This window comes from Plectropomus leopardus, chromosome 5, assembly GCF_026936395.1.
Source record: "Plectropomus leopardus strain MGB_pleo_1.0 chromosome 5, ASM2693639v1, whole genome shotgun sequence".
NCBI lineage: Eukaryota > Metazoa > Chordata > Actinopteri > Perciformes > Serranidae > Plectropomus > Plectropomus leopardus.
Window position 1 is genome coordinate 19,067,325 of NC_142180.1, and position 23,457 is coordinate 19,090,781.

Below are 23,457 nucleotides of genomic sequence, written 5' to 3' on the forward strand. Positions count from 1 at the left end.
GAGTGGTAAATATATAATAATTATAATAATGTAATAATAATATAATCATTGTTGTTTGATTCAGTGTCACTTTATTATTGTCAGTGTCATCATATATTATTTGGACTTAATAATCTGACCTTCATTTATATTGGGTCTGAAGCGGTGCCACTGTTTCCAGTAAATATGGCCTCCTAACGCTCACTTTCCTTTGCCCACATTTGACCAAATGTTAGACTTTCACATGGGAGAATGCTGTTCATTTCCTGTTTCCAACCAACAGTCATCGTTGTATTTTAAATGTTTATTATCGTAACCATGACGATGATGGTCCCCTTACCTTAACAAATTACTTATTTTAACCAAAATCATGATTTTTCCCTAAATCTAACCAAGTCCTTTTTGTGCCTACAAAGCTGCACAGTGGACCTCCACGGTGGCAGTACCAGAAATCCTACTAGGCTCCATGAATGGCATCGCTTCACATCTATATCATTGGAAGTAGTGAGTCTTCCTAGTTATCCATATTTGTTGTGGCCACACCCTCACTCACTGATTTTATTGTCCATGGGACAGGTCACACAGCTTGTGGTAGCCCTGCAATAAAATGGTTAGCTTCCCCTCTATGTAGATTAATATTTATGGAAGAAAGGAAAGAGATATAATGGCTGTGAGTGGTTGTTCCTCTACACAACATGTAACCTGCGCTGCTCCCTTTCGCTTTCCACACATCTTTAAAGGAAAATAAATTTAAGGGTACAAAAAAAGCCAAACAACCCCCCCCAAAAAATACGGCATCTGAACAGCCCCTTACATCTTCTATTAATATTATGAGAAAATGTTGTTCATCTTGCTAGTTGCCAAACTGATTCTGAACAAATCAGTAAAATGATAACTGTCAATTAGGTCATTTGTTTTCTGACAAAATATCTAATACTGCAAGACAGTATTCACTCACTGTGACTTCACACGTGTCCTAGAAATTAAGTTTGTGCATGACTAAATTGTATTTATAGTTACATTGTGGTGACAACGTAATCACTGCCACGATTATTTTAAGAGACACAAAAATACAAAACTCAGCACTCAACTTTTCACTGCTCCTCTTGGTGTACTTGCCACCTCACAGCGACTCCAGTGAGGTAAATGATATTTGATGCTTCTTTCCAAAAAAGTGAATCCAGGTGACAATTACATTTTTTTATGGAATTTCTTGGAGAGATAGTGGTGTGGGACAAAATAGGAATCACTCCTGGCTTTCCTCCCAGGCTTTTGTCATGAACAAAAACATTCAGTCTCTCAGTGGGTTCCTTCACCATAAAAGTCACAAGAGTGGTACAAGATGTCAAGATAGCACAACTACTGCAGAGTCTCTGACATACCGCCTTCCCAATTTTAAGCTTCCATGGGTCAGCCTAGCAATTGTTTTGAGGTCATGTCTTCAGCCACACTTTTCCAGGACATGACTGTGGGCATCACTTCCTCTCAGCTGAGAAACAACCCACTGTTGTTTTCTCTGTAATTTGAACCACATGAGAATGAAATTGAAGGATCAAACCTTTGGCTAAGGGTCATCCCCACAGTGCCTTATTAGCAGAGAAGGGTCAGTATAGAGCAACAAAGAAAATCTTTTGTGTCAGCAAAGAAACTCCAAAAGAGCCACTGAGAATGAAGCAATGTTACATCATTGGACAGGCTTAAAGCATTAGACTGGATCCTTTCTCAAGGAGTGCAAGCTGCTCCTGAATCTGTCATCTTGTCTGATAGTTCACCAGTAAGCCATTCCAAGCAAATCACAAACTGGCTGTAAATGTGTCTGTGAATTCCAACGTACACCTCATGGACTCATATGTATGTCATTCATTTTCATTTCATAGTACTTTGGTGATTCACATTTATAAAAGAAATTGTTTGAACATATTTTTAAAGTATGTTTAAATCTAAATCAGTAACAAAAAACAACAAAACAAAGCTGTACATCCTCTGCATGATTTACCAAAACTAAAACTTGCCTGAACATCACATTTTAAACTTTTCTTCCATGCTGATGCAACTCAGTGACAGATGTCAGTACATTCATGGGCACATTGCAAAGAGAAACTGCTAATATTAAATTCAGCATACTTTTATCATGCAAAGTTGCCAAGATGTAACCAATATAGGCCAACAAATAGGGCTCTAGTAGTAGGGCGCATGGCCAGTGGTGGCTCAGAGAAACTTGTGAAACCACTTGTGAAAACTAAAATTTTTGGGGTGGCACACCAAAACCAAAAGTCATAATTGGATTTTAGGAACTTGCTTACAGTGCATTCCCACTAAATACAACCATTTTGCCTCAGTCTGCGTCCTCCCTGCATCGCCAGTTGCTTCTGTTCATCCTACAATCCCCCAAACCCCTTCTCTAATAGCTGCACACAAAGGTGTAACAAATAGCAACAGTACAAAAACTTTTTGTCTTATTTTACTATTTAAACTGGAAATGGCAGATTCACATTAATTATAATATTACAACTATAACATTTGCTGAAAACATGTTTTTTTTCATGAATAAATGATCAACAATGATACAATTATCAATAGTTTCACTTTAGCATTTCTTGAATTTACACAGAGCTGTTCAGAAAGTCACTACAGCTGTTGCATGAGTGGTTGTGCTAATATTGGCCCTGTTTGAATTTTTAAAATTGAAAAACACTTATGTTTTTGAAGTATAGGCTGGTTGAAAACTCTGTCAAGATGAAGAGTTAAGGAATCATATACTGATATACTTTGGTTTCATATTTTACAGTTAATCTTACTCATTACCCGGTGTACTCATACTAATACCAGTACAGTTAACATTAACATTCTGTATTCCACAGTATTCCACAATATATATATATATATATATATATATATATATATATATATATATTTGAAGGAGTACATTGATTGTATGGAACAAAACATTTACTGAGAATAAGCCCTCTCAGGTTTAGGGGAGACTCATTGGTACCCATAGGCAGAATATTATGCTGAAGGCTAAGCTGTAAAATAATTTTTAATGTTTTTATGTGTTTAATTTAAACACATATACATATTGTACATTATATATACCTATAATGAAATGAAATGTGATGAATCGAAATGTGATTCATTATTTGATTGCTGCAACAGCAATTTTGGTGTCTTATAAACCCATGAGGGTTGGGCACATTATGTGCATGACATGAAAATAAAGAAATCAATCATTCAATCAATCAATGAGGAGAGAGTTCAAGGGATCTCTGTGAAAATGGCCATGCCTCGCCAAAACTTTGGAGTGTTGTTTAGCCCTCTTCCTGACAAGCTTTGGCAACATGGTTCGGACCAAAAGATGCCTTAGATTCTCAAATTGCACAGTAAGCTGCTACTGTCATGGTAGCTTCACATATGAGCACATCACAGCCACTTAAGGACAATAATGTCTGTTTTCAATTATTTTCATCCCAGAGATCAAAATAAGACAAATAATATGAGTGATAAAAATCTACTGATATCAACTTGTGTTGCGCTCAGTATTGTTTTGTGTGTGTACAGTAGACAGGTGGTGTCTCATTTTGTCTGAGATAAAGACTCATACAAAAGTACACGTGCAAATTTAAACACACACGTATACACATTGTGCGTATACACATGTTGGAGTATGCCAAACTGAGATTTAATGATCCCTTTGGGGAGATTAAATATACATATGTACACATATAATCACGTTTAAACAAACACATACACACAGGCAGCCACACATAAACACAGTACTTATTCCTGTTTGCATGCCTCTGATCCAGCAGGCTAACAGACGCCTCTGTGTCCTTCTCTCAGCAAAGTCGGTTTATACAGCCTCTGATTTATGAGGCTGCAGCATGCAGCCAAAACAACGCCTCTGACCTCTTTTCCCACAGTATTCTGCCCTGTCTATCAGAGCTGAGGAGAGAATCTTTTTAATAGTTGGTGCAACAACAGTAGACCTGTGTCAAACTGTGTTTGCAAAAATGCTTTGCAGGGTGTTTTAGCACCAGATGAGCAAGACTTTGTGTATACCACAACACAAACAGAGCAAGAAAGTTCAAGACCATATATTTTAATTGCTAAATTACAAAACACAATCTTAACCTCCCCAATGCAGTGCATTCTATCTATCTTAGGAAAAAAAACATCTCACAACAAGGAATGACAGGAAGACTGGAGCAGATTCAGACGGCGAGAGATGAGTGTTTAAAAAAAAACATAACAGAGTAGAGTCTCTGGAACAGACCGAGTTAGAGAAACCAGCAACAACTAAAAACCACAGCAGGTTCTAAACAAGATGAGGCGTAGAGAGATAAACAGTCAGAGGGAGTGTGGTACTGACAACAGGAATAAGGGACGAACAACCCATACTGAGACCCAACTGGTACAGTGATGGTGGTGGTTACAATGGACAGGAAGGTAGATTAAGCAGACAGAGCCCAGATGAACCTACAGGTAAGACTTCAGCAACAGGTAATCAGAACAGATACCAGAGGTGTGGACCTGCATCAAATGACTTGAACATGAGTAAGAATCGGGTCAGAAAATTTCATCACAATAGACTCCAATCAAATAAAAAAAAAAAAGACTTGCAACTTTACTTGGACTTTAACACTAGTGACTGGTGATTTCATTAGACTTAAGCCTTTTGACTTGAAAACACTGATACATTCCCCCAAGCCCAAAGATTAAAGTGAATCTATTCATTTCCCTTTATTTAATTTCCCAGGTGATTCACTTTGTTTGATCCACCAACATCAGTTGCAGGAGAGAACCATTAAGAACTAATGTTACTTTACTGAGTGCCAGTTGGAAAAAAATGTACCAAAGATCATTTTGTCTGTGTACTAAAACAACATGGTGATCAAGAAAAAAAAAGACTGCAAACTGTAGTATGCAAAACATGTGTCAAAAATTACAAACAGCAATGCAACAAATACTGACAAACTAATTTTAAAAAGTAAACATATTTTATGAATCATTCATGATTTTTGAAAATCCAATATATTATTACTCTGTCAATAAAACTGTATCATGATTGGTGAGCATTTTGTTCTGTTTAGGACTTGAAAACCAACGTATAGGACTTGGGACTAGACCTCAGTAGACTAGTAGACTTGTCTACTTCCACCTATTCACTTGACTACTTGACCCAGGCTTAATTATCTTGACTTAGGACCGTACTTGAGACTTTCATGTGACTTGCTAAACAATGACTTGGTTCCTCTTCTCTCAGATACTAACAAGAAACAGGTTTGAAACACAACCAAAAAAAACCCACCAAAAACTATCTGCTATGGTAAAGAGCAGAAAATATTCCCACAAACAAACACAACAAAATTAAAAACTACTTAAAACAGTTGGATCACAGATGAATCTGTGAAGTATCTTTGGGAGGATTGGATGATATTTGACTAGTTAAGCTTTACAAACCATTTTTTATTTTAACCACAATTGCAAATGAATCTACTGATAATGATTTTCCAGATGTTTGTTTTTAACTTTAGTTCAATACAAGTCTTTACTCCCGACATCAGTGATTCATCTCCATGTGTTTTCACTTACTGACTTACTGTTAAAAAAAAACAAAAAAAAAACAACCTCTCAAAACACCAGTACAATATTGAATTTCTTGCTGTGATGGACACTATTTGTGGTTCAGAAGGTGCTGTGGAGCCAAGGGCGACTGATCTGGGCTACAGTTTGCAGGAGAGCCTCACGGGTACGCATTGTTTTCTGATTTTGGCCAAATAGAAAAATAATGGAGGCCAACAATAGACCTCAAAGGGATTTTGCATCGTGCATATGGGTGTGAAAGGTCATCAGGGGTCACACAGCCCTCCTCAATCTTTCCCAGTGATTCACAGTTTAAGTGTCCACAACTCCCACTCACTCTCTTCTTTTTCTCCTGATCTCTTGCCATCTTTACCCCATGGTGACAGATTTTCCCCCCATCTCTGTCTCCAGTGCCATTTACTCTCAGACAATCTATCTGTAAATGCACACTTATGTGTCCACAATTACACACAGCCAAACATCAGAGAATCACATCAAGACTCTTATCAGAAACACATGTCCTGGGTGGAACCTCCTTAGATCCCCAAATTAATACAGAAAGAAAATCAAAATATTAGGTTCTCTATTATGAATGCTGAAAAGCTAATCAGCAACAAAATGCAGAAATGAAACGCATCTCATTTCTGTTTTCTCAATCTTGCCAACAGCTGGGAAACAAAAATCAACCCGGAGTCACCTCAATTTCCCCTCTCAAAGAGTGAGGAGATTTAGCAGAATTACTGGAAATTACATGTTGAATTAAAAGCTCATTTTATCTAAAAACAGAGGGCCTGTGACAGAGACAAAATATTACTGAGTGCTGGCAACAGCTCTCTGTTGGCTTAAGTACTTCTGCCATCCTACACAATTTTACATTACTTTATTGTTTCAGTAAAATAGCTTTTTCCCCCCTCAGCTTTTCTCTTAAATTCTCAACTTTTCTTTTAATGGATGTCATTTGTCAAAAGGGAGAGAGATAAACATACTTTCAGCTATGGGATTTTAAAAGGGGAAGTCACTTTGCCTTTTTTCTCCCCCAGAACTTTTTGGATTAGTGATGTTAACTCTTCTACTTCCACATAATGATTCTTAATTCCAGTTTCTCGATACCAAATCTCCCAGTGAAGCTCACGGGCCGCCGTCCAGAATGACAGTCTGTTTGTATATCTAACTGTCCACCCTGCACTCATGCAGTAGTCACACACACACACAAACACACTCACTCAATCATACTGTGCATGCTGACCCACCTACACTGACAGTGAGCTTTATTCACACACACACACACACACACACACATACGAACACACACAGACTCGCAGTCAGGCTACACATGCTCACCCACCCACACAGCCACCCATTGTACCTACACACACACACACACACGCACGCACGCACGCACGCACACGCACACGCACACACACACACACACACAATCATGTTGAACATAATGAACTGTGCTTGACTTGTGCAATCTGTTCCATTGGATGGCCCACACCTCATGTTACAGTCAATTATGTGTCCACTGAATCACAAAGTGTGTTTACATTCACTCTAATGATGTGACTATATCCTCAGTAAGGTGATACTCAGATTAATTGTCGTGTAAACACCTTAAATGAGTTAGATTGTAATAAAGATAACCGGATTCAGAGTTAGGTTCTTTTGAAATACCCCTTTCCTGTTGATTATTTAATTTGGTTACCATGTGGTGTTTTGATTCTGCAAACTCACCGCATACCTCATGACGTAAACCAGATGCAAAGCGATGTGTTTAATAAAAAAGCGGAATGGCTCGAGGTGAAGGAAAAATAAAAGTCGCTTTTTGTGGTGACAGAGAAACAGCTGTGACAATACAGAGCAAAATAGAGCTCGAGTGTTGTCACAAATGAATCACAGCAACAAATAACAACAGTGTCATAGTTTGTTACTGTTACAAAAAATTGGTCATATTTGTATGTCATGTAAAACAACAAACATTATTAAGCATACATGAAGAAGTTTCATAAAATGTGATCAGATTATGTACCTTGTCCACTTTGTGTCTGGTTCAGCTGTAGACTGACTCAGCCGAGCACATCGCCATCTTGTTTTGAAATCTCTGAATATCTTTTTAGAGTTTAGAATAGGAAGACAAAAGTAACATATGACAAATGCCACTGACTCTGTTTGGTTTGGACTGTGGATTATCAGTCTGTCAACCAGATCAAATTGTATTTGGCATCAATTCTTGTAAATGTGGGTTTTGTCTTGTTTGGATTTTGAATTATGTCTTGCGCTCAGGGGGCCGTGTTTGTACTTTGTATTTCTTATTTTCTGTTTGCTTTGTTGCCTGATAATGTTTGTGTTTATATTTTGGATGATTTTCTTGTATTGTGCTGCTGGATGATGAGGGGTTAACATACCGGAATGTCTGGTTTGTTACTAGTGAATGTGTCTGAACAATCCCATGAGTGCTGGGTAATGTAAATGTCAAGACGAGAGTATAAAATATTCATTCGTTCATTCATACATGGATTAATGAGCTCTTTCTACCACTAGATGGCACAAAAGCATCCACAAACGTCGACAAAAGGTTTAAGTTATGCAGATTGAAGTAAAAGGCGCAGCAATCCAAAAACTTAATGTCCTTAATGGGGAGGTACCTGTGAAAAGAAGCTAAGGAGATTCAACAAAGAAAACATACAATCAGCCTCTAAAATAAAATAATTTGCCATGGACTGTTGCACCCATCTGTGCTGTATATGAAGTAAAAATAACAACTGTGTAACAAGTAAATGTTCTGGCTATTTACTTCAGGAAAAGTACAGTCAGTTTGTCTCAATGCTTTCACTGTAGGTAAAGGGTCAGAGCCAGGCCACTCACCTTAAAAATGCCTTTACTAAACTAAACCTTGAAAAAGGTATTCAGTAGTTGTTTGTGTGCATGTAAACATAGTGACGGGCGAAAATGCCTCCCTGCTACTTTTCTCTATAAAAAAGCATCACTCTGCAAATCAATTTCCTGTGACCTTCAGTACAACTCTGCAAATGCATGGGCTGCCTCGCCTGCCGACAACACAGGATTACAGGACGAGCAGAAACGTAGCAAGCTGAAGAAGCCTCTCTCCTCCTACATAGTCTGGCTAACACTGTCTGAGACAAGCTGGTTAATGATCTGAAATTCTGGAGGGTACAGGATGGTACATCCGTCTCTCACTCTCCCACTATATCTCTCTCTCATGCCCCGCTTTTGCCCTTGTCTGTAGCAGACGTGTGTCTCTTCCAATCTCACATTTTCTCAGCATTTTGGATGCGTCAGGTTTTGGGTTAGTGCCTGTGGCACTCAGAGTTGAACATGTCAACTTGAGCTGTGCTGTGCATAATGTCAGCATCAGACAGAGAGAAAAATTAATAGGGCTTGGAGGGGAATGTAAGCATCCTCTTACAGGGTGTATTTGTCTTCGGCACAGTTTGTGTACACCCAGCCCTTAATTCTACTCATCCCTGACCAAATAACTCGGAGAAGAAGACAGTGAATGAAGGAGGGAGCGAACAGACTCTGGACAGTTTTCCCCACTGTCAACATGATAGTATTAAAACTAAAAGGTAAAGAAAACATTATTTGTTGACAGTAAAAAGCCTCAAGTCTGCTGTTGTCATTGACTGGACGTTTGCTTTGTAACTCCTGTCAGAAAATATGCATCATTGCAGCATGGTAAAGAGTTAAACACAAGAGTAATAATTTGAACATTTTCTAACATTTTATCTGTCATCAGATTAGTTTTTGGTTATTCTAGCAAGCAATTCATGGTTCAATAATAAAAAAAACCTTAAAAACTCAAGGGTTTTACAATGGACATACTGAAATGTTTTTTGTACCTTTTCTGGTACTGCGACGTTCAGCAGATGGTCAACACGTCACTTATCAACACTTTGTCGTAAGACTTTTGCGTCTACATATTATGCTCTGGGTATCCTCCTGCATCTGCTGTTGACATTCCAGGATGCTGCAATGAATGTTGGGATGTCAAAACAACATGTGGTACGTTAGAAGAAGAACATACCAGAAGTGAACACCGGGCTTTCAAGTGAAAATCTGGGTTTGTTGGACCCACCCTATAGGGTCATTTCAACCAGATGTAGTCCAGTGGTCACTATCCAGCTGCTGTGACAGGTTCCGTCTGATCGCATTATCAACTCAGTACGCCCATCAGTGTATCATACTGCCTCACCAAGCACCATCTGGTGAAATGGCAGCATATCATAATACTGCACTGTTTCCATCTGGCCACTCTCCAAACTGATGTCACCCGGTGGTGTATCCTACTGCCGTGAAATGTGGCTTTTTGCATTGGTATCTTACTCCAAAATCACTGTCAAAGCAGTGTTATTTGATGACTTCAGACTGAGAACAGGCTGAGATGGTGGGAAAATATCAAGATAATAAAGAATGCTATTTCAGATACTATGATAAGATTGTTAAAAAAATTTGTATTTTGCAGGCTTTTATGTAAGAGGCTCAACTTTTAAACTTTTACCACCGAAGCCATGTTTTTGTTACTGTTTAAGAAGGCATAAACTTCCAAACAAATATGATCAAATATGATACACACATATAGAGGCACTGAAAAGTCTACTTTGCGTTCTGCATATACTTAATCTAATTGCCATAATTAGAGACAGAGGCCAGCCTGAGTTTGCATCATCACTTTCTTGGTACTGACAAAAACCAACAACAAACACTTCTTCATCTTTCTTACAGTCAGCAGCTTTGCAGGACTCAGTGGGCACAACATTTAAATCTCTTTGTTGTCAAGGCTGCCCATTCCTTTCAAAGAGCTGTTGGCTTCTTCCAAGCGAAAACTCCCAAAGAATCAGAAAGCACAGAGTTTCTTTTGTTATCAGATCGTGGACAATAATGAGATTTTCAGAAGTTCGTATTACTGCAACATGTTCTGAGTACCAAATGTTCAGCAAATCTTCTGGTGCTGCAGAGTTGAATTTCTCATGACATATGGAGTTGACAAGAGTTGTCTGGAGAGTTATTTGTCCACTATATAGCTGTGGGGCATGTGGGGGTGTTTCAAACTATCTTTAAGTGACTTTTATACATTGAGTTCAGCTATACATTTGCTGTGTGGGTGGATCAGGATCACAACATGATGAAGGCAGTGTCAATAATGTGAATCACAGGACAGAAAAAGTTGAGTAAAGTACACAAATCTTACTTACATCACCAGAAAGTCAGGGCATTGTATGTTTTACCTTCATGTGCTTACAGGGATGATGTTTACCACCATTTGAGTTTTTCTTAAGCAAATTATTTTTATGTTAAATAAATTTGTAATATGGCTCCCTGTTTTCTAGTGGCTGGCAGATAGTCTAAAAATAGGATTTGTCAAGAAAATCTGACTTGTTTTGAAACTTGTGTAGTGCTAAATTGGGTTAGCAAGTCAAATTAGCTTCAGTAACCCTGTTTTTGCTACAGTAGTCACTGTCCTACCTGCTTTTTGCCAGAGTATGTGATTTAGTTCCACCTTGCAACATCACCTAACGGCATAAAATATATAGTTTGTCATTTGAATGTCTTAAGTATATTTTTAATCATCTGCAGTTTCTTTAAATCCATGAAACCTTGGCAAATTGGCTTATATTTCAAAAACATAAGAGGCCAAAGAGTAATGTGGGAAGAATTGACTGAAAAATTAGCATGACATTAGTAACAAAGTACTAGTAGAGTACCCCCAAAACTGATAATAATTCTGTAGAATAATTATAAATAAATTATTATGATCATTATAATATAGCTCTCAGGACATTTTATTTGCTTTAAAAAATATTTTTCCAAAATCTACTAATTTCTTTCAGTTTGTGGGAGAATTCTTGTTAACCTGCTTTTGGCTTTTTTTCCATACTTTAGAAAGAAATCAAATCAATTTGTTCAGGATCAAAAGTATCAAATACTTGTGAAAGGCGTCCAAATGGAGCACAAGAAAAGAGACATTGATGCTGGTTTTAAAGGGTTAAACTCACTGAAAATAATTTGCTCCTAAAGAATGTTGGTCATATTTTACCCATAAATAAAACAAAAATGACTGTATTTCATACTTACATTAGCATGCAGTACACTTCAAAACTATCCTAGTTTTGATAATTCAGGTAGTGAGTTTCTCAGTGGAATCAGACACCTTCCTCCCACACACACACACACACACACACGCACACACACACACATGCGCACACATGCGCACGCACACACACAGCTCCTGCGTTACCTCTGCAGTCACCCTGTGACTCAGTCATCTCAGTAAATCCAGTCTGTCTAATCGATTAGCCACCCCTCTCTAAGCGCCTCCCTAATGTCGGAGTTCTGAGAGGCCACTGTGCTTCCCACCTGTTCCGTGCAGATAGGCCGCCATGACGCTTGTTAAAGTGAATGCAGAGACGTCCACTGAAAAGCGACATGTGATAATGTGTGAAAGTTTTAATGAATTCATGCTGATGGCTTTCTTTTGCTCTCCCATTGGTGCAGTTTTGTAGGTCTGATGGGGAACAGTTCACGATAGAAGACTGAGGCTGGCATGCGCTTGCAAAGCTCGGAAACTCTGAAACAAACTGATAAGACTGAGGATGCCACTGAGCTTCCACAACAGCTTACTAATTGAAGCCTGTGTCCCTTCCTCAGCTTTACTCCCAACTGTGAGAAGCATCCCTTTTGTTTTTGCATGATTTTAGTGGCTGGATGCTGTCATGATTATGCCTCTGTTAGAGTTGTCACACTTTAGAGGTGACTTTATCCTTGAAGTATGTTTTCTTTTGAATACAAATGACAGCACTTAATTCAAAGTAAATAGAGCATTCCTAAATACCGAAAAGATTTTTAAAAAAAATTAATATGTATAATAAGTCTTCTCGCTTGTTAGTGATAATGGCATCCAAGTAATTCTTTTTAATAAATTTTATTTAACTGCATGCACAAAGTGCTACATAATTTAAATAATGGACAAATGTTTTTTGTGTAAAACTTGTTAGTTCAGGACCTTGCCAACCTGTCGACTAACATAACAGATGAGAAACATCTTTGTTAACAGAGAGAGAGACCCATTAGCCTTGTATCAAACCGTGATATCTTGGCCACTATAGATCGTCTGGGCATAAAGCTAATGTGCATTACACAAGAGTCTGTCAGGGATCCATGAAGTGAATTAGTCCTAACAGGTTGGCTTGGCAGCTGCAAAGGCCTGGCAAGACAGCCAAGAGCTGCGTCTGAAGACAGAGAGTAACGATTGTTTTCAGTGAAAACAAATCAGAACAGTGGATTTTGGGAAGGCACTGTGTATATTTGGGGTGTCTACAGTCATTGCCAAAAGATTATAGCAATTATTGGCCATATTGTTTTGTTATTATGAAATATACACTGTATGCTAGAATGAATGAATGGCAGTAAAATAAAGAAGACAACCTTTTGCTATCTTTATCTGATAGTATTTTTGAGCTGCAATTAAATATTTCATACTTATCTGAATACAGAAGCCAGTGTAAATGAGAATAATCATTAATTCAGCTGCACTGAAAACATATGACTATATATAATGGAGATAGCTACCATGATGTCATCCATTTGTGACCATATTTGGGTGAGAGGTTGGTGCTGTGGAGGATCTGACAGAAGCTGAGGGCACTTTTGGCAGTCTGTCACTCAAAGTATCCCACCATTGATTACATGTAACTTTAAGCACGTAATAAAATGTGTTTTAGTGGTCGGCCAAACGGCACCTGGCGCAGCAGTATGACATGGGGACAGGAGGCCTCTGTTCATAAAGTAACCAGCGTCAGGTTTAAACGCTGCCAGTAATAACGTAGTATAAGGAGCTGGAAAATCCCTATAGGGTGGTGGTAGGGGTGCTGGATGGGCCTAACCAACCCCGGACTTTTACCCAGGAGCCAGCTGTTCGCTACCTGTATGAATGTGAAACCAAACCATTTTATTCTTTTTCATAAACCTAACCATGTACTTTTGTTGATGTGGTGGCATTGGTTGCCACACGCTTTTGCCACTACAACTAACCACTTGTTCTGGTTGTCTAAACCTAACCATGTGGTTTTGTTGATGTGCAGTGCTGGTTGTGGTGTCCTGGGACATCAATAGCAGATGCAGGGGGAAACCTAGTGTATGAAATGCAGACGTGGAAGTCCACTGACAAATGTGATGACCTGGGATGAGAAGGTTTTTGTAAGTTCCATGGGGACTGATTTGCTTCTTAAGCCAGCCATTAGTGGCTACTAGAGAAACTGTTGTTTTGACAGAAGCATGTTGGCTTCATTTTATAGTCCCAGAGGTTATGGCTTGAATAAAACACAGTATTGGTGATCACAGCTAAGAGAAAGACAAAAGAATGGTCGTTGATTGTTTCCAGCAGCCACAACAGACGGGAGTGTGATACAAGTGCCATTTTGAAATTAGTCATGAGGACAGAGACATGGTCCTACTTACTAAAAAGAGGAAAAGTACACAGCCTAATATGTGCAGTTTCATAAACACATAGTATCCCATTAACAATACGCTGCTCTCTTAACAATATGGCATCATGTAATCACTGCAGTAATGCTTGGGGACATTTAAAGTCCAAAAACATTTGAGAAATGACCCAGATGAATGACAGAAATACAGCCTACCTAATTGGAAATCAGTAACATTTGTTAGAGAAGCTGGCTTATGATTGCAAAATGGACAGCTAAAACTCCACTGTTGGAGAGATGGAGAGAGGAATACTCCAGCATCTTTGTTTCTTTTTAGACATTAAATCATCTGAAAAATCCTAAAATTACACTGATTTATTTTTCATATTACACAACTGTATGGGCTGTACGATGGGGATGGCTGAATAGACAATGCATAATTAAAAGTTTTACTTAGTAATCCAATTATTATTTAAAATGAGTAAGATATCCACAATAATACCTTCAAGGTACCTTTGCAAGTAGTCATTTACTTTTTAAAAAATTGCTGCCCTACTGAAAATCTATTTCTATTTGGAGGACTTTACGGTTTGATTAGATTCAGTCAATCAGATTACTTTATCAGTCAGTGTTTAGCAACAAGAATAGAGGTTAAATACTCTGGACATTAAAAACTCTAGAAATTGTATGTGTAACTTTTAATCATTCTTTTGTTAAAGTAAGTGATCTTGCATTTCAGCTGTTGTCATTGTTTTTTGTCATTGTCTTTTTTCACTGTATTTCACTTAACTTTTATTTAAAAAAATGTGTCAGAATACATACACACACACACACACATATATATACATATATATATATATATATATATATATACAGTATATATCATACGTAAAATAAAGGAAATGAAGAAAAATCCGGGAGGCCTAACAATGGATGCAGCACTTTTTTTTTTTGAAACACTAAATTCTGACTTTAAGAGCCAACAGACTAGTAGTCTTTAGAGTGTAAATTAAATTCCACTGCTGTATTTTAGAAAAGGTGCAGTGTAGACCCAGCGCTCTGTTTTGAAATGCCAAGAGGATTAATGGTACTGATAAGTGGGGTTGGTGTATTAATCTAAGTCCTTTGAGTGTTGCCATTTCTATTCCAGCAATAATTTGTGGAACGCGGATTTAAAATATTACAAAGACAAAAAGAGAAAAAGCAGAGAGAGAGACAGAGAGAGACAGAGAGAGACAGAGGGAGGAGGGACTGTGGCTTATGATGAAAATAGTGTAAAGGTTTAGATCCATGGCTCTTTGTGCTCGCTGTGCATGAATGCCGGCGAACTACAGTGAAACAGACGGAGAACAAACGTGAACACAGGCAGACATTCACCGACGCACACTGTGACTTTTTCTGCATGAGTGGAAGTACATATCGTGAGCTGCAGCGGGGGCAGAGGGCAGATGGTGCCTTAGAGGTGGGAGGTTGAAATGTAGAAAGGTAGATGAGGTGTGTGTGAAGTGTGATGGTGTTTGGAGTGTTCACATGAAGCTCTGGCTGAGGTGTTTCAGGGCACAGCAGCATTTGAAGATGAAATACAGTGAAATTCCTTATACTATGAAAATTTGATGTGTGTTTTTTTCTCCGAGCTAAATCATCTGGTTTACCAAAATGATGGGACTGATGTTAAACTCAGATTCTTGTCTCATGAACCATAGCGTCTTCATTTATTCTGTTTTGACTGTCTAAATTAAACTTTTAAAGCATCTTCCTACTTATACTAAAATGTTTATCTTTCACTCAAAGTTACATTTATTTTGATTTGGGCAGATTTTTACTTTTCAGTTTAGCCTTTTACATTAACTTACATTTTATACTGTCAAACCAAGATACTGTATGAGGCCCCTCCATACCTCACAGGATTGTTAATAAGTCATAGGGAATAAGTCATAGTATTATTTTATCAATTTTATCATAATAATTATTAAAAAAAAATCTTAAAAAAGGATTTAGAGGGTTGTAAGCCTGAGTGTGACTCTGAGAGACTCATTCAGAAAAGGGGCTTTTTTGAGTAAACAGGATGTAGGATAAGTAGAATGATGTCTCCATCTAGTGTTCATACTTTTCTCTCTGTCTTTTTTTTTTATAAGATCCACAGATTTGTGAACTTCCATAGCAAATGTTCTTAAAGAAAGAAGGGAAGTCAGTTTTTGCTTATCATTTCACGGTCACATTTGGTTTAGTTATGCGACTGAAGTTTTCTGCATGACGAAAAATTAAAGAATAACAGAGTTAAAGGTGGAATATGGCCATGTATGTCTTAGCCTTGTTTTAGCAGTCATATAAAAGCAATAACAAAAGCTGCATTTAATCACTTCAAAAACATAGCCAAACCAGAGAACTTGTGAAAAAGAAAATGGAAAAAATGTTTCATATTTTCATATCAGGCAAAATTGATAACTGCAATGGACTTCTGGCAGAACGTCCTAAAAAGACCATCAGGCACAAGCAAATTATTCAAAATTCAGCTGCAAGAGTTCTGGCCAAAACCAAGAGGACAGCCTGTATCACCAAGTTCTTAAATCAGGAGATATTTCTTGGTGTCTAGGTTTTTAAAAAAAAAATAATTTCACATTATACCAGCCATAACCAGAGACTAGAACAACTAAACAAGCACCAGCTGGGAGACTCAATCCCTTTTATCATTATTGAGCACCATAATGCTCTCCCAGCCCGCTAACACTGCTCCACCAACATCCAAAGGATGGAGATTCTCCAGCATCACATATGCAATTTTAACAGCCTCTTCATTTACATACAGTGACACTCATTCAAGAGCAGAGAAAAATCCAGCATGTCTGACATCTCATAACCCTTGTTGTCAACAGGTGTGACAATGATGTTCTTGTAATTTGTGTCCCCATGTATTCTTGGGGACACAAATTATTCTTGTGATATACTGAAGGGAAAATTGTACACACATTTTGAGGTAATTGCACCTAGTATTTGGTGGAAGCAACCCAAAGCCCAAGCCATTTTTTTTATTTTACACTTGATAAATTATAATATAACTTAATGTATACAGGCAAACAGGCCACCCATACTGCCAGATTAGTTGATTCTGTCAAACCCCAAATTACATTCAATTAATATTTTATTTGTTTTAAAACTGTTTTTTCTTTTTCTTTTTCTATGATCTCTGTACATGTCAGCTATGGTCTAGTTAAGGTTTGACAAAGATTGTGGATTGGGCAGTTATAAGCAACTAAAACATTTGGTTAAATCTGCAATAACCACTTGGGGGCAGGAGAAACAAGCTGTAATTGCAACATCTATATCAGTACGTTTTAGGTTGGCAATGTGTTGAAACACACCAAGCTACTCTGCCATTAGCTGCCGCCGATGTGGAGGTGAGAGGAGACCTCCTGCATCAGCCATCTGCTCTAAAATATCTAGTAGCGCAAACAAACAATATGGTATTTGAACTTACCTGTTGCAATGTGTTATCCATGGAAGCAGGTTATTTACTGACATGATAAAGATCTTGTGTTGCGAGTGGAGATTCTGCAATGGTTCTCTTCAGCTTCACCTCACAAATAGCACCATGTCCACAGTCCTATATAAGGGGATACAAAAACAGGAACAATATCAGTTTGGTTAAGTGTAATAACGCTGTACAGTCTGGTTTAGAGCTTAAAGGTTTCATATAATTCTGTTTAAACAAAAGGCCTTTCGTGTGTTTTCTCTTAGATAATTCACACTGAGCAGAGCTAGTGGTGTTGGTTTCATGAAGTCATTACTATTAAAAGCTTTGTTGTATCAAGTAACCTCATTAAAAGTCCTTACTACAGTGGAGAAGAAAACAAGCTTAGCCATAACAAAAAATAACATAGCAAAAGGACACAAAGTGTCAGAGACAATCACAGACATTATTGAGTAGATTTGAAGTTTAAAAAAAAATATCTTCTGTAATTAATTCAAATTATAAGGTGCAAAGAAGTGAAAGGAAGCTTTCCCAAGGTTAATGTTTACAGTTAAACAATCCTGAGATCTGGTGGTTTTAAATTTTAAAAAAAAAGGAGTGATATACCAAAAAAGTTTTTGTAGAGAAAGAGCCAATGACACAGCCTTTAAAGCAACATTCAATTCACTAATGACATGACCATGTCATCCTATTAATGTGAACAATAGCATAACTCACACTACAGAATCAAACACAGAATGGTACTCTGGTCTCTATATGGGAGTGTGGGTTAGGAATGAAATAAAGGGAATCTACATGAAAATCAAAGAACAGATAAGAAACTACTTAAAGTGAAGTAAAGTCAAGAATGCACAACACCACATGAGTTTACATCCTTAAGACCACCAAATGCCAACTGATGAGCCTCAGTTTTTTCTTTGTTGCTAACTTGGGTTATTAGTTCAGCCAGCCAATAGGTGGCGCACTTGACCTAAAATGAATATCCATAAAACCAAGGGAATCATGCAATACAGATATTGCACAGCTAATATAAGTCACCTTCTGTATTCAATATGCATATTCTGCAACCTTGGTCTCCATAAATGCCTTGTCCTGTTGACAGTATATTTCTGGTCTAACTGTAGTTCTGTATGTCTTTGCCCATGGCAGATAGCTGCAGGGGATTACACTTTGTCACACTTACTCAGACAAACAAAGCAGTAAATTTGTGGAGTGAAAATGTAAGTTATTCTTTAATCTAAATGTGCAGTTTTGCTTAGCAAGAAAACTCTATTGGGCCTCTTTTATCTCCGTGCTGTTTAGTAGGGTTGAGCTAAATACTTGCATGAAACCAGTATCCTGTACAGGTAAATTACTTTTTGTTACAAGTATAATCCCAGTAAAATATGTCAGTATACTCTATATACACTCTATATACACTATACTCTTGATGGAAGAAAATTCTCCTCAATCTGTTACTCATATGATCCAAAAATGATCCAAAAATGATCCAAAGTTCAAATTTGAGATTCTTCTGTAAATAGTTCTTTAATAAATAATAAATATATAGCAGCCCATATTAATTTCTGGCTGAAAATAACAGCTCCAGGTTAGACCCCACCCATTTCCATGTCAAGTCCAACCAGCTTATTGTTTAAACTCCGCCCTTTTCAAGTACAGATACAGATACAGACACAGATAACTCAGCCTCATTCTCAATGACATCCAAAGCCATCCTCTGCAGGTGGGATTTTTGGCAAGGGATTTTCAGCATAGGCCTGTGTGTGAACTGTCTTGAAATTGCAACGTCTAAATGAACAAATATGTTCAAGCAAATAATAAAAACTGCAAAGACCAGGCAGCTGCTACAAACTGATAGCATGCTGAAGTGACTGCTTTGCATGAGGGAAAACACCAAAGAGGAGATGCTAAATTTCAGATTAATAATCATGCAGGGATTTTGAACCACACTGTGACGCTGTGGAAATTAGTCCAAGCTGTGTCTTTTTCTGTTGGTCCGAGAGTTTCCATTTGCAAACACCGGTGTTAGCTGTGAACAGCCATCTGGCTTTGACTCAGAAGTTTTTGCACAAAGGCCTTGTACAGACTGTTGAGAGCGATGTAAAATCTGGAGTTTATAAAACAATGAGTGGAAGGAGTTGCATTTGTTATACAACGGACAGGAGATATTGCGTGGAATAGACCTGAACTCTAAGTATGTTGACATGGATGAGAGGTGTGTACATATGACTTGCTGTTTATTATATGTATGAATAAGTTGTAATGCCTCTCTGTTTCTTTGGCAGTACAGGATGATGTTATGTCAAGTTGCTGGATCCAGATATTAAAAATGATTAATGGTTACCTTTAAGTATGTAAAAAAAAAACAACAAAACTTTGAGGGGATACTGCTGGCATCACATCACATTCAATTCCCTCATTTTACTATTGTAGCTCTCTAGTTTTGTAGAACTGATTGATGATAAAAAACAACGAATTAGTAGTGCAAAGATTCCATCCCTCACTATATGATATGCAGGGATATCACTGCAGAATTACAATATTTTGAGGGTGCACTTAAAAAGTAGCCCCCACCTCAGCTGTCAGCTTTTACAATTTGTGTGACTTTGAATGGAATTATGGAACCTTTATTATGAAACACCCCAGTCTCACTCCTGACTCTTTAAATACCAACGATTGGCCGGTGAACCGGCATTGTCAGTCACTGAAGCACAGAGGCACCCTTTCACAGAGGAATGAGACAATCTGAATTCATTGACACTCCAGGCAACTACCATAGTATAAAATTGAATAAAGTCTGCATTAGGTGGGTGGGAGGGGAGGTACATGGGTCAAACAAACTCTGGACTTTCACCCAGGAACTCTATGCTAATGTCCAGAGTGAAACCAAAGGTCAGTCAACTTGTTTTAATAACAACATATTGTGCCAGTATGTGTAGCAAACCATATTAGAGACATATCGCACGTAATGTTATGTTAGTAACACACAAACTCAGTTTAAGCCAAACCATGATGTTTTTTTTTTTTTTAAAAAATAGATTCTGCAATACATTTTGCCACAAATGCAAACTCACACTCACCATTGCATTCTATAATGTTATTTAAATGTTATCTATAGAACTCCCTTCCTTGAACATTTATAAAGGTCTTTAAAAGACTACCTTGAAGGTAACACGTTGCTGCTTTATGATGTCCTTGACCTTTAGGTGTAATGTGTATAAATGTCACTTGTATAGCTTGTGTATGCCTCTTCTTTTACTTATTTCCCTTGCGTCGCTATTATGCACTGTGTGTTTGTCTTTGTGACAGTTTGCTTTTCTGCTGCTGGAATGGATTGCGCTGCCGTTTTGACTAGAACTCCCCAAAAGAAGAGATCTTGTACCTCAACGGACCTTCCTTGCTGAATAAAGGATAAATACAAAATAATTTACATTTATATTAAAAAAGACTATGCATGTAATGAGCCCAAACTGTTTATATGCTGTAAAAAATTAAAGTTATATTTAAAGAGATGGTGCATGCAACCAGCATAAATCTGATGCAGAAGGGATACCTGGCACATCATATTTTAACTCTTGGGGCCACTGGCCAAGGATCAAAAGTTTGAAGTGAAAATGTGTTGTATTAAAACACACTTAATGTGACCACCAGTCACCACAGTGAGTATCACTGTAAGTATCAATACTTTTAGGCAGCATCAATCAATAATGTCTATGATTACAAATGTCTCAAATGACTTATGTGAAAGGGGCAATTGATAGTGATGAACCAACTGGGCATTATTAACTCCTTCTGCTCTATGGAACAATTTAGCATCAGCTCATTGTTTTCAGTGAAAAAGCTGTCATGATCCCACTGCAGACTACCTGCCCAGGCAAGCACCAACTTGCTGTAAAGGTCATAATATGTCAGAGCTGTCTTTACAGCATGCTATGCTTACCCCAAAGTGGCAGAAATAAACTATGAATACAGCTTTAAACTCTAAAATATTAAAGTATTAAAGAAGGGAAAGCATTACCTTTATATCACCTCCCTTGCACACAGTAGATCCTCTAAGGGAAAAAAAAGGTCAAAATTAAAATGAATTGAGTTTGTAGCCTCCATCTGCCATCCTGCTCATATTTATGATATGGCCTTTTGCTTGGCCAGTCTTCAGAGTCTGCTCTCATTTGCTTGTGACTTGGGAAAATGTCTGACATGGCAGCTGTGAAACAGACCCCGTTTACAATCAGCGTTAGCACCGCATATGAATATCCTCCAGTAATCAAGACAGTGACCACCATGGTTTATGTTCCATGACTGCCAAAATACAGTTTAGACCTTACCATGCCTGTTTTATATATCAACAGCCATATTAAACTATTTATGAAACTGTTTATAGTTCTGAAATGTAATCAGCTGTTACAGTGAAAAGCTGTTTGTTATGAGCAGAAATTATCATTAATATTAAGGGTATCCTGTAGATTTTAAGACCTCTAGCAGCACTACAACTGGGTTCCTATTTTGTTTATCTTATGCTGTTGGTGACAAATACCTCATCTGTAAATTGTGTCACACTATTCCACTGATCAACAGAGGGCGGTAACATGCAAAGATATATTCCAATGCACTAATAATGGCAGGAAAGAAGACTGCAAGCTCATAAAAATGGATGTAGCTGGACTTAAAACACTTAAAACATCTGTCTGGCAAATGATTAATGAGAAAGAAAAAGGTACACTTTCCAGACCCCTTCACACATACATAATCCCCATCAGTCTTGTGATTTTGTGTATGAGTGTGTGGTTGTGTTTTGTCCTGTGTGCGGTATTGGACCAGTAATATAAATCTGAATCGAATTGCACTGAGGTGGCTGCATGTGCATACAAATGAGTTTGACCAATGTGGAAATTAGTCCTGAAGATGAAGGCATTTGCAGACAATTTGCTCATACAGAGTGACACCAGCCTGTCTACATCAAGCTGACCTGATAACCCTGTAGGGCAAAACTCATTTCCTGCTTCTCCCAGCTGAGTGCCCCCCTGTTTTTTTGTTATTTACTTTATGCTAACTTGCTAAACCAAATAGTGAACAGAATCAAACATATACTTTAGTATGCGCTGCTGTGGATAAGTAAAGCCACACAGAGATGCTAGCACACACTGTTATCACAGAATTCCTATATATTATATACATCATGCATTATTCAGAAAATCCAGATCAGTATCACTTAACAAGGAGCTAAGAAATGAGTTATAATATGGTCTGAAAAAAACCCCAAAAAACAGACAGATACAACCCTGATGTCTAAAAGCCTTTTTTATGTGGATTTATGTCTGAGCAATGACTTAATCAGGTGTTATAGCACATCAGCCAGTCTTTTTTAGCCACCCAAACTGCCCACGTCAGATCGGTAAGTTCCTCCTGCAACTATTTGCCCTTGTAATATCCGATTTATGACAGTCATTTTCTTTCCAATTGCCAAATTAAGGCCTATTCATTTACTGAATCTTGACTGATAAGTTTCTTGTTAAATTTAAATGCCATCCAAGGCTGCACTCATTACTGGGAATCAAATCAGCCATTTAATGAGAACTCATTTGGAGCAAAGACACTTTTAAACTTACTGAGTGAATAACAGACTTGCAAAGACACGATGAGTAGCACTTTTGTATCCACACTGATTGCTAAAAATGCCTTTATACTCTTATCTAATAGAGCTTTTTCATGCATACATAGTATTGCATACATAGTATACAGCATGTGTTCATATGCTTTTGTGGGTTGTTTATCTAAACATCAAGTATCATTAAAAAAAACACCTGCTGGTACAGCAATGTTGTGTCTATAGCTAAAACTATACAGTAGTTATGTTTCTATAAATAACATATTGCATTTTATCACCAATGTCTGTCTGCATAAATCAGTAACCACTATAAACAATCTCTAAAAAAAAAAAACAGCCATTCTTTTAAATAAATTCTCTCTCTTACATACATTGGTATT

The 23,457-nt window shown here is 37.7% G+C and overlaps 1 long non-coding RNA gene across 2 annotated transcripts in view; it reads right to left on the reverse strand.

Moving 5' to 3' along the window:
• LOC121941255 (uncharacterized) overlaps positions 1-23,457 on the reverse strand; it is a 61,428-nt gene that overhangs the window by 20,973 nt on the left and 16,998 nt on the right. For both annotated transcript variants that reach the window (XR_015776597.1, XR_006105733.2), the window contains exon 3: positions 17,479-17,604. This is a non-coding gene — a long non-coding RNA (uncharacterized LOC121941255). The remainder of the gene's footprint in view (positions 1-17,478; positions 17,605-23,457) is intronic.